We start from the raw sequence: 12,068 nt of genomic DNA on the forward strand, positions 1-12,068 counted from the left end.
CTGCTTTGCTTTTGCACGAGAAACGTTGAGGGTTGCTGTGGTAGTAACCCCAGCCATACTCTTTCAGTTTTTTTTGTTGTTTTTTTTTTAACTGGGTTTTGCATTTTTAAAATTTGTGACCACAACCTCGGGTGGGAGGGCAGTGAGAAACAAGGGGAAGGCGGCCAAGTGGTTTGGTCACCCCATCCCTGTCTTCCCACTCTGCTTCACTACTCTCTCTTCATAGGCTACAACCCTTCCCCCTCCCATTTTTAGTGATACTGTTTCCTTTCACTGAGTAGGAGAGGATTCCTGCCACATCGTCTAAAAAGCCTTTTTTATTATGTTGAATTTGAGGTGTATGTTGCAATTTGGATGGCTTCTTTTGTTCCCTGAGAAAAATTGCTAATTCTAGTTAGGTGGGAGTTGTTGCTGCTGAAAAGTACCCACATTTTAATTATCACTGCTAGAGTAGTACTGTGCTCCAAGGAAAGAGCGTAGTAGGGCCACGGCTTGCTTTTTTTTTTTTTTTTTTGAACATATCTAATATCTCTAAAATTGAGTAAGTACACTTTATGGGACCCAGGCTTACTTTTTTGATGCACTTTCTGATTATCTCGCAATATAACCCGTATCTAATACCTCATATAACTAAGAACCCTTGGAAAAGGGGTGGCGTGTCTTGTAAACTTTAATCGGACCTGGCATCTCCATTGACTGCTTTGCGACTTGTCATCTTCTCTGCCAAGGCTCTTTACACGGAGATCACTTCCACTTTCAAACTGGAACACAGGGCTAAGCTTGTTGGGCAGAGGGAGCCATCATTTGAGCAGTCACTGTCTGGATTTAGGAATATAATGGAACAGTATGCTCAGGAGTGTGTTCCTAGGGCTTTTCAATGTTTTTAAAAGTTCTGAAGCAGTGTTTTAGACCTATAAAAATTCTTTGTATCAAAGGATTTAGATGCTCACATCCCAGAACATTTTTGGTTTAAAATGACTTCGCAGATGTATAGTGTAAGTAAAATGAGGAAAATTCCTAGCAAGTGTGCGGTATGAGCTACATTCTGCTATGCCAGTGTCCTTTTCAAGTTCATGTGTAGTTATTTTTTGTGCTAAGTGATAAGATTAACTTTGTGATAAGTTAATAATCATTAACTATGCTGAGGTAGAAACAACTCTGAGAGTCTGCAGAACAGAACCAAAAACTTTTTTTTGTTTATGATGAACAATAGTGTTTTCATTGAAAAGAGCAAGCTCAGTGATTATTTTGCAACCTTTCCTGGGGTCATTGCTTTGTAAAGCAGTGCCATAGACTGTGATCGTTCAGACTGTGAAACTTTCATTTTTAAGCAGATACTTTCTGGAAAAGTGGTATATAATATACAGTCAGACAAATTGATGTTAGAGACCTGTTTATCTTGGTCTCAGAAGACTTTTAAAATGTCAGTTAAATGTGATAGCTGTATTTCCCATGGTTGACTATTGTGCACTTACCGCTTACTGCTCTTCAAGTTTGATGCTTGATTTAATTACCGAAATTGCTTAGTGGCTAGGATGCTTATGATTAGCAGTTTTAATCTGATAATGTGGTAAATGAAGCTTAACATTGCATTTGGTAACTTTTGCAAACTTTATGCAGGATTTGGAAATCACTTTCAATCACCTTTAAAATCCTAGATTTATGTATATAATGCAAACCCTTCTCAATCTATTAACTGAAGAACTGTCCGGGTCTCCTACTGACTGATACTTTATGAGAAACCTGCTATCAAATTCTGTGAACTGAGGAAGTTGTTTTAATGCAGTTATATTTACTAGACCTTCTAAATAAAACCTTTTCTCAATTAAAAATGGTGTGTATTATCTCAAGACATAAAATGTGGGAAGTGGGAAATACGTAAGAAAAGGAGAGGGCCTAAGCACATCTCAGTGAGACCACAGACACTGGGTCAACTGGCCATGCAGAAAAGCTATCAAGGGGGAGGAGGAATGGAAGGGTGAGGCTGAAGGCAGAAGGAAAACCACAGGCGGTCAGACAGGTGCATTAACTGACCCAGCCCTTAGAGGAACGTGGTCACACATGACTCCTTTTTGTTAAGCATTTCTACAACATTTTCCTTAGAGACTTTAAAATTTCTTCTGCTAATGCATGGTCACCTGGGAGGAAGTATTGTTGGAAATATTTTTAGCTATTTGTCTACATTTCAGAACAATGTGTTTAATATGTAAACCTGAATTATCTAATCTAATTGGTCTTGGATTCTGGTTAAGATATTTGGGGGATGGTGGGGTAACTTGGTGGAAGCATGATCTGAGACTCAGCCTCATTTTCTTCAAACAAAACTTTAGCCTCATGTAGGGAAATTGAAATGGGATCAGAAAGTTCATGGAATTTAACACTCAGATGTATTCTAAAGTGTTGCATCTTCTCTGATGTAGACTATTTGAATGGAAATTTTGGGGGTAGATGCATCTTTGATAATAAACTGGTGAAATGCAATTAATCTCAGATTATTCTACTAAGCCACTATGATTTCTTAAATTAGAAGCATCCCTCTGCCTCTTTTAACTCTTCTTTTCGATGCATTGTATGCAAATGTTGCAGAAACACAAGGATACTGAGTAGTTCAAAGCTCGGAGATCATTATTCATGTTTTAACATGCTGCTTTCTAAGATCAATAGAATAGATTTTAGTCAAGTTGGTAACTGATCATTGTATATCCATGAAATTCTAGTTACTTTAGGTAAGGGCCAGATTCTAAAAGCCTGCTGTAAGTAACGTCTTTTGAAATAACATCAAAGTGTTTGCTTGTTCATAAATATCTATTTTAACCATTTTGGACAGATTCACACATAAATGTATTTATACATTTATTACAAATGCTACTCTTGAAAACAATGATACATATTCATTTTAATTAAAATTTACTAATGGGAAATTAATGGCAGCTTTTAAAGTCACAGGAGTTGATGCTGGGAATGAGCCATTGGAAATAATGAAGTGAGCTTCTGCTACCACATGAAAAGAGCAATTATGCCTTTAAAGGAACTGTGCCTGTGAATGAATGAGAAAGTATATTTCTTTCTTGTTCATTTCACATATTTCTAGAAGTTACTAAGAGTGTAATTCAGCCCAGTGGGAATCACAGTGCTCCATCAGAACAGCCTTTAGTCTTCATACCCATGATCAGTTATTTCTAGATGTCTTCTTCTTTCAGAATTTATGACTTATTCTTAAAATTCTACCTGAATTTCTCCTGTGTGTGTATGTACTTTAGTTATTTATTTTTGCAAATAGGCAAATTGCAGACAATGAATTAATGGATGGTTAAGTGGGGGAATATTTACTATTTTCACTAGTTTGGCTTTTGTTTCTGAATATCTATCGCAAGAGTCATGTGGTGAAAAAACCAGCTTTTCTGCTCTTCTCATGCTTAATATTTTACAAGGTATTAGCATGTGTTCCATATTCAAATATATTGGGAAAATTACAGGTTAAACAGATCTCTCTACATCACGACTTCTCAGAGCCTTTAATAAGCTAATGTGCAGTTGTCAATAAATTGTATGTGCTGTGGTGTGCAAAGCACTTTGAGAAACATTGTTCTACACCATTCTTAAACCTGGCCAAAAAAGAATTATAATAATAATTTTACATGGCACTTAAAAACCTACAAATGTTTTTATATTCCTTATTTTATCTAAGTTTTCCAGCAACCCAAGAGGAAATCCAGTCTTTCTGTAAATGAGAAACTGACTCAGAGAGATTAAGCAACTGGCACAAGATCACTCAAGTATTATGCGATGTGGCTAGGAGTCAAAACTAGGTGTTTACCCTAACGTGTGTGTTCTTTCTGGCTTAGTTAGCTACCTCCAAATGCCAGCCTGGGTTATAGGACAATAATGTATAAAAATGACAATTTACTTTGACCAAGGATGGCAAAGTGGGAGCGGGAGTTGCAGATTGGACAGGTTAGATCTTTCTAATAACACATCAGTAGTTAAATGGCAGAACATGGACTTGAGCTCAGATTGCCTGACTCTAAGTCCAGTGCTCTTACTATACCATTTGGACATGCTGGGGTTGTATTAAATCCCAGTTGAGTAACACCATCTTGTAGTAGCATTAATGATTAAGTGGTGTAATGTGTGTGAAGAATTGGAAAGTGCTTTGCAAATGATAAAGAGGTTCTAGAGATAAAGAATGGGTAGGAAAATACAGAACATGTGGGTTACCCCTTTGGCTACTGAAAAAGAGCTTTATTGATTCTGAGTTAGTTCTGAATTCTGATATAGGTCAGACAGGATTGGTGCCCTTTCCTGAGTTTATTGAATGGTCATTTTCTGTATCTTGTGTTCCCTCTACTGCATATTAATTCATTTATTCAGTCATCATATATTGAGCACCAAGTCTATGCATGGTACTGTGCTAGTTATTAATTATCCTAAGACGAATAAAATACAGATCTTCTTTTAAGGAATCTACTGTCTGATGAGGAAGACAGAAAAGTGAACGAACAATTTTAATACAAGAAAATAAGTGAGCACTGTAATAGACATAGGAAACTCAAACCACCTAAGTGGTTCAGGTAAGACTCTCTAGAGCAGCGAATGTTTGAGCAATGGTTTGAATGATGAGGATATCTGCTATCTGAATAAAGGGGGGCATTGGGTATGACTATTGTGAAGTCGGAGGGGCAAGCAGGTCAAGTGTGTGTTTGGAATAGACAGTGAGTGAGAGATAGGAGCTAGAGATGAGAAGGGAGCATTAGTTGGGCTGGACAATGAAAGGATTTTAGATTTTATTATGAAGGCATTGAGGAACCATTGAAGGATTATAAGGGGCAGGGATTGTTATAAAGTATTAAGAGGTTTCATCCAAAGGAATGGCAAAAAGTGGAGTTTCAGAGGATATGCCATTAATTCCCCTCTAACTTAGCTAACATATGAATCCACTTGCAATCAGGCAGTCCTCTGGGAACTGACTTGGGTTTCTGTGTGATTTGGAATAATTTATGCATAAATCTATGTGGTATATTTCAATACCTTTGCAATAACAGTGCAAAGGTTGTAACTTTTTCCATTTACTTGAGCCATACACTGTTTGCTCCACAACAGAATTGCAGACTAACTACACAGAGCAGCTGAAAGTAATATCTACAAATGTATGCTATCATCTTCCAACAGTGTCTACAAATCCTTGGTCAGTAGCTTTGAAAGTCTTTCCTCCGCCACTTACAAAAATTCCTTAATGTCAATATTCAAGTACACAACTTGCTATTAAGTAGATTTGATGTTTTACAGTTTGAATGACTTAGTCTACCTATGAATTTAAATTGTACTAGGCACAAGAGAAAAAGAGAAATAGGATGATTCCCGTTAGATGGGTTTGCTGGCTAATCTGACTGCCACACTAACTAGGCCTATTGGAAGCAAGACCAGGAATTATCAAATATAAGGTGCAGTGTGATGCTAGTCATGAGAAAATGCTTACCAGGTATAATCTCATAAAATAGTTGTAATAGATAGATGGATTTCAGGGAAAACCACATTTAATAATTCTCAACAGGAAATATGATTTTGAATGGCATTGCATCATTCGGACTTCCAGCTATGTAATGGTGTCTTTGTAACTGTTGATGTGGCTGGTCAGGAGGGAGGCCCGCAGCAAGTCCTCAACAAGTTATCCTCGTGGGTGTGGAGCTTACATGTACAGGAATATTTGCCCAGTGACTCTTCACTGATCTGTGAATGAGGCCCAGGCATTATTCTTTCTTCTTTATGAGAGTGTAGCTGAACTCGCTGCTTGGGTGCATCTTGAGTTTCTAATGGTAGAGTGAATCACCCAGCTCCTTTTTAGATCCCTATCCTGAGGGAAGTGGGGATAAATTTTACCAAAGACCAGTTATCTTCTGAGAAAGTTGCATTTAGAATCCTAATTTGGCACTTCTGTTCTTGCCAATAGAAAAGCCAGACTGGGGAAGATTTGGGATAGATGTTTTCCCCTTAATTCTTACCTGCACTTGATTGTTTGAGAATAGACTTACGTACAGAGTGATATTTGGTATTTTGTTTATCAACTCAAAGAAAGTTTATCTACTCAAAGAAAGTTTGTAGCTCCCACTAAAGTTTGTAGCTTCTGTTTATCTACTCAAAGAATGTTTGTAGCTCCCACTATTACTCCCACCACCACCATCACCATAATTCTTATCACCATAAAACATGAATTTCACGCCTAGTATATGGATAGAACTGGTACAGATTACTGATTGCAAGGGAAATTAAGGAAGGGTTAGAATGGAGATAAATCAGTCCAGAAACTCCCTAGAGGTGGGAGGTGGCCTGTATGCCACCATTAGATCTTTCCTAACCCTATGGTGAGGGAAAGCGTCATAGTTCGAATACCAGTGATGGATCTTGTTTAGAGAGGCAGCTGTCCTATGGGGAATTAGACTGATGAGGAGTCAGAGAGATGATTTGGCAGCTCCATAGTTCAGACCCCAGACAGGCCACCTAACTGCTCTGACTTACCTGTAGCAACATGGTAGATGTAGCACAGCTTTTAGAGGCCCCACACAGTTTAGATCTTTTGGTTTCCTTCTTCTGAGTGTCATTTTTTTATCTGTATGATGTGATTGGTCAAAAAAAGAATATCCAAGTGTTTTTGCAGGTCTTGATCCAGATCTTACTATAAATTATTTTTGTTTCCCCGGCCCCCAGAGAATATGCACCAGAAATTCTGAACTTATTCTTCTAAGGCCACTGTTATAGCATTTCTCTATGTAAGTCAAAGGGGAATCTACAAAGGATTTTCCAGATTTAGTAATATTAGTATCTAATCCCCAGGAACTGATACTATTTATGAATGAAAAGACAATCTCAAGCATATTTGTATAATGTAACTTATTTGTGTCATTTTTGAATTTTAGTTATAATCTAATGAAACCATTTTCATGAAAACATATCTAAATATTTGAGGCTGATAGTAACAACGTTAACATATCACTAATTCAAAGATATATACCATATAGATTTGAAGGCCAAAACTACCATCTATAGTTCACGTAGCAAGGGATGCACAGCTAGAGTGCTGTGGTTAGCAAATGGCAACGATGCTTCACAGGCTTAAAAAGAACTATCTGTTATGTCAATGAGAAAGCTATTGTCAGAGCCAGATTTGCTTTGAAATTAAAAGCTTGTCCTAGGCTATATACTGTCACTGCTCTAATGTGCTAGAAATCAAATTTAAACTCCACACAACGATCCTGTGTCCTGGGCTGTACTTGTTGAAGAACAGGAATATGTTACACTCAGCTGGAAAAAGAGAGGGAAGCATTAACCTTTCCTGGTGGGCACTGACTGTATCCCTTGGGTATCAGAGATCTGCTGTGAAACTGAACAATTTTCAACCTCATGACAACTGCAGGTTTTTAAATTTAAAAAAAAGAAAAAGTATTCGTTTTAAAATTATCTGAAACGTGTCAACTATTTTCTCATCTTCATGATTCATAAGTAGGCTGTTTGAATCAGTTTTACTTTTTTTGTTTAATTTATGCATATGCCCTATTTTCCTGTCAAGGGAATCATTGATATAAACAGAGCAGTGGGCAGTGTGCGAGGTGTGTGAGGATTCATCAGTCGAAAATCACGAATATATAGAAAAATTAAGATCTAAAGGGGGTAGGAGTCTAAAGCACTGGAAATGACTTTGATTTCACTTCCCATCAAGTACATTATATGTAAGAAAGACAAAGTCACTCTCTGAACCACCAATCTGGAGATTTCATCCATGTAAAAAGCAGTCTGAGTTCTTCTTTCTGTAGCTCAGATAATAGTCATGAATAATGATATTAGTTTTGGGATGAATTCTTTACTTTTCAGGTCTCTTTGCAGTAGCAGAGAATCAATAACCAAAGCAAAGGTAGTCATTGTAGCAAAATGGTCCCCCCCAACTTCCATCATTAGTTCACACGCCATAATCACTGTATCAAAATAACATAACAATGAAAAAGTGATCCTTCAGGAAGGCAAGGGGAAGATTCTGTAAGGGCTTCTTCTGTTTTGATAGACTTCTAACTCCTCAATTTCCTGTTTTACAAAAGTAAAATTAATAACAATCTTTTTTTTAAGTGTAGGTTAGTCCCAGAAGACTCTCCAAAGTGATTTACAATACTTGGGCCTGTTATTATAACATAAATTAGGAAGTATGTACCATAGGATTTCATATTTCCAGAGATATACTACTACTAAGAGTAGCAGTCACAGATGTCCTTTGGGAATTTTTCTGATTTAGTGATGGTCAGGTTTGACAAATTGAGTTCCAGAAAGGAACGGGTAACATTAACACTATCCTAATGAAAGCATAAATATTAGCTGTGTTTGTACTTCTGAAAAGTAATCAATAGTTACAATTATTTAAAGATACAATATCTACCCACTTTAAAATAAGTTTTGAATCAAATGAGTAAGGGGAGGATCTTAAGTTGGAGTAACAATGGTTAAGTTTATGGGATCAATTTGATATTAGGGCACCAGTGGGGTCTGCAGCCTGAAGGTGTTTGACCTGAGAGTCCTGAGTTACCACGCCGATCAGAAGTAGGCAAGAAGTCAGCGGCCAGAGGGTCAAGGCCAAGCAAGGGATGTCATCACAAACGGGAGTCCCAGTGGGAGCTGGAAACAACTTGCTACTACTAAGTGTAGGTAAGAGTCTGAATTCAAGGGCTTCACAAAAGCCAATTCATGCTTCAAAATGTAAAACTAAAAGGAAATTTGTTTCATTTATGTTCTCATTCTATAATTTCTGCCTGGTCAAATACTGAGCGTAAGAACTAAGACTGGAGGCCAAGTTCTCGTTTCACTGTGGGAATGGCAAAGAGCTGGGATTAAAGGCAGGGGCTTACTCAGCCACTATGTGCAAATTCGTTAGCAGCTCATCGACTGAATTGCTACTTGGGCTCTCTCCTCTGCTGCTGAGCATAGCATGAAAAAACCTAAGTGACCAATGATAACATTTCATCATGAATTCCACAGCACATCAGCTTAAAAAGGATATGCTGTCACTGTCTAGGAAGGGAGGTAAGTCACGGTCATACTCCCCAAACCTGTCTGATGACATGCTAAGGGTGGAGCTATTGCTTTGCAACTCAGAGTAGGATCTGCAGCATCTCTCAGAGGTGTCTCGGAAATGTGGATTCTCAGGCCCCCCCCGAAGCCGTTGAATCACAACTTGCATTTAAACAAGGTCCCCAAGGGTTTAGTAGAGATTAGTACGCACATGAAAGTTTGAGAAGCAGAGCAGCATCTACTCTGCTATAGAGGAGGGAGCAATCCCTTTCAGCTGCAATGGCTAGGGCCGGCTAATCGAGCTGGACCTTCATGGAAAATATGGTTGATGCCGACATTTTAACTGGCTTTCTCACCAGTTAGCTCACCCAGTGTGGTAGTGACGGTCAGTGCTTAGAAACTAACGGGTAGATACACATACACACGAAGGAATCTGCTCATATAGATGATACTGTAAAGAAAATTATGACATCTTCCACTGGTAAAGAAAGTGAAAAATTTTAGTAAATTTTTAAAAAAAATCTATCACTTTATAGTTTATTGTTCACAACTGACCTTTAGGAAAATAATTCAGCATGTTGACCGCCCACCACGCACAGTTTTACACGTACTCAGACGTGTGCCATTCTCGTCTTCGGGATGGAGGAGACAGTGGGTGGTGAGAGGAAGACCAGACCTTCTCAATGTAGGGGGACACGAGGGAGAATATTGGGTTCAGAGTCACCAGACCCCGAGGATGGGGAATGAGGCGAGGAATGCAGGCCTGGCAGCTCTTACCAGGACATGAGGATTTCAGCCTTTGCTCAGAGAGGTGGAGCTGGGCTGGCTGGGGCATTTTTATTCACACTTTTGTGAAAAAGAAGTGGCTGCGAGGATGAATAAAGGCCATTCCACCACGGGGGGTTGGGGTTAGTGGAGCAGGAGGTCAGGCAGCCAGGCAGCCCGCACCCTCGCCTCTAGTCTCTGTATCTACATCGGGAAGGGGGAACTCAGGGAGGAGTAGAAGAGCATGGAGCTAGGTGTCTAGGCCTGTAGGAGAGGCCCTGGCCAGGAGTTAGCAGGGAATTTTTATAAAATAATGAAGGATTCTCAAAGCACACCCTGCTCCGTGCAAGTCACCTCCTCCCAGTGACCCATAAGACCCACAGGGCAGGCCATCCCGTGGGGACAAATATGATGGCTCAGTCTGATTTCATACTTTATTGTTCATCCTTTGAAATATAATAATGAGCGAAATATAATATTCAACAATATGATAAAATATATCCCTGTTTGTATTGCAGAATTGAAGAGCTCATGAGCAGGGTGCCTTATGAAATGTATCTTTGTGTAGATGTAGCATCCGTTTTTCTGTTTCACATTGAATGAAATAGAAAAAGGTGACCTCCCCAGAAGTGCTTCTTTTCAAAGTAATAGTTTCCTAATTTCCCTTTTGTACAGCCGCTGGTGTTGCTACGCTGTCACTTTTGTTGCTAGGGTTCTTTCCCCATCTGTGTGCTCGGGTGAGATTGTTTCCTGTAGTGTTCTTAAGTGTTTCCATGGAGAGTTACTAAGTTAATTTTCATCTGTCTGCTCTATCGGTAGGTGTGGTCATCCTGCCAGGCCCTAGACCCGCGTGGCTTTTCAATATGGTCACTACCAGCTACATGCACAGGGCTGCTGAGCATTGGAAATGTGTCTTTTTTCAATTGAAGCGTGTTGTGTCAGATACCCAGGGATTTTGAGGACTTAGTGTAGGGAAAAAAAATGAAGATGGTAAATATCTCATTGATAACTTTTATATTAATTATATGTTGAACCAATAACGTTTTGGATATATTGGGTAATGTAAAATATATTATGAAAATTGATTTTACTTGATGCTTTTTTTTTTTTTTTTTTTTTTTACTTTTTCAATGTGACTACCAGAAAATTAAAATTGCACGTGTGGCTTGCATTATTTTCCTGCTAGACAGAGCCGCTCTAGATAATGTTAGAGCTCAGTTCCTGAGACATGAGAAGGAGGAAATCTAAAATGAATTGTTTCAAAATACTAAGATAAGACTTTGCTGGAAGTTACCAGGGAACGCAGGGACTAGCTTCACTGCTGAGACAGGTTGACTTAATGGATTTTGCGAGTAAGATTACCTGGTAAAAACAGACTCTTTGGGAGATAAAACCCTGAATGTAGGTAAAGCCCATTGTCTTCCCTGCTTCCTGCCTTGCTTAAGGCCTAACGACATGCTGAGCTTATTTGGTGGTTTAATAAGTAGTATTTAATGTTGACAATAAAGACTAAATCTTTGTAAGTGCCACTGTCATTGGCCAAACACATTCGTTCATATGAAACCATCCAGTCTTCTCATCAGCCTGACAAGGCAGATATTATAATTGTCATTTGAAGATGAACTGACTGAGGTTCAGAGAGGGTAGGAGACTTGCCCAAGTGCACACAGCAAGTGCCTGCTCTCACACTCATGACTTCAGCTTCTAAATCTTGTGCTTTTTCCCTCTCTTCCCACTCCTCCATCAATCAAGAGAATCGCCTGGAGAAGCATTCCCTGACCTTTCAGATGGCACCTGTGCTGAAAACTGCAATGAGTTCAATTTTACTGACACCAGTGGGGATTAGTGAAGACCAATGATGGGTTCTCCTCTGAATGCCAGGAAAGGGAGAGATGCACCTGATAAAGGGAGGTTGGATTTGATTCTTGACTCTGCTATACCTTCTCAACTATAAAATGGGTGGGAGTCAGCAAATAATTTCTAAAGGCCCTTCCAGATCTATAATTCTATGAAATGTGGTATGTAAATGAAGCATATTAACTCTTTTTATACACCTAACTGCATATCCACTTGGGGAACAATATTCATGTTTATTGACCCAGGCTGGGTTTCTAATAAACTACTCATGGGATTGATATTTAATGCAAAACTTCAAACACAGAGACTATAGATCAGTTTTACCCATAATGTGTCACTCTCTTTTGATACCTACTGGTAAAATACATGTTATCACCATTGGGAAATCATGTCACTACAGA

The 12,068-nt window shown here is 38.8% G+C and overlaps 1 protein-coding gene across 1 annotated transcript in view; it reads left to right on the forward strand.

Moving 5' to 3' along the window:
* Positions 1-12,068, forward strand: part of XKR4 (XK related 4) — a 219,030-nt gene that overhangs the window by 907 nt on the left and 206,055 nt on the right. The gene's annotated exons all lie outside the window — the stretch shown is intronic.

The sequence above is a fragment of the Miniopterus natalensis genome, chromosome 16 (genome assembly GCF_054644295.1).
Source record: "Miniopterus natalensis isolate mMinNat1 chromosome 16, mMinNat1.hap1, whole genome shotgun sequence".
NCBI lineage: Eukaryota > Metazoa > Chordata > Mammalia > Chiroptera > Miniopteridae > Miniopterus > Miniopterus natalensis.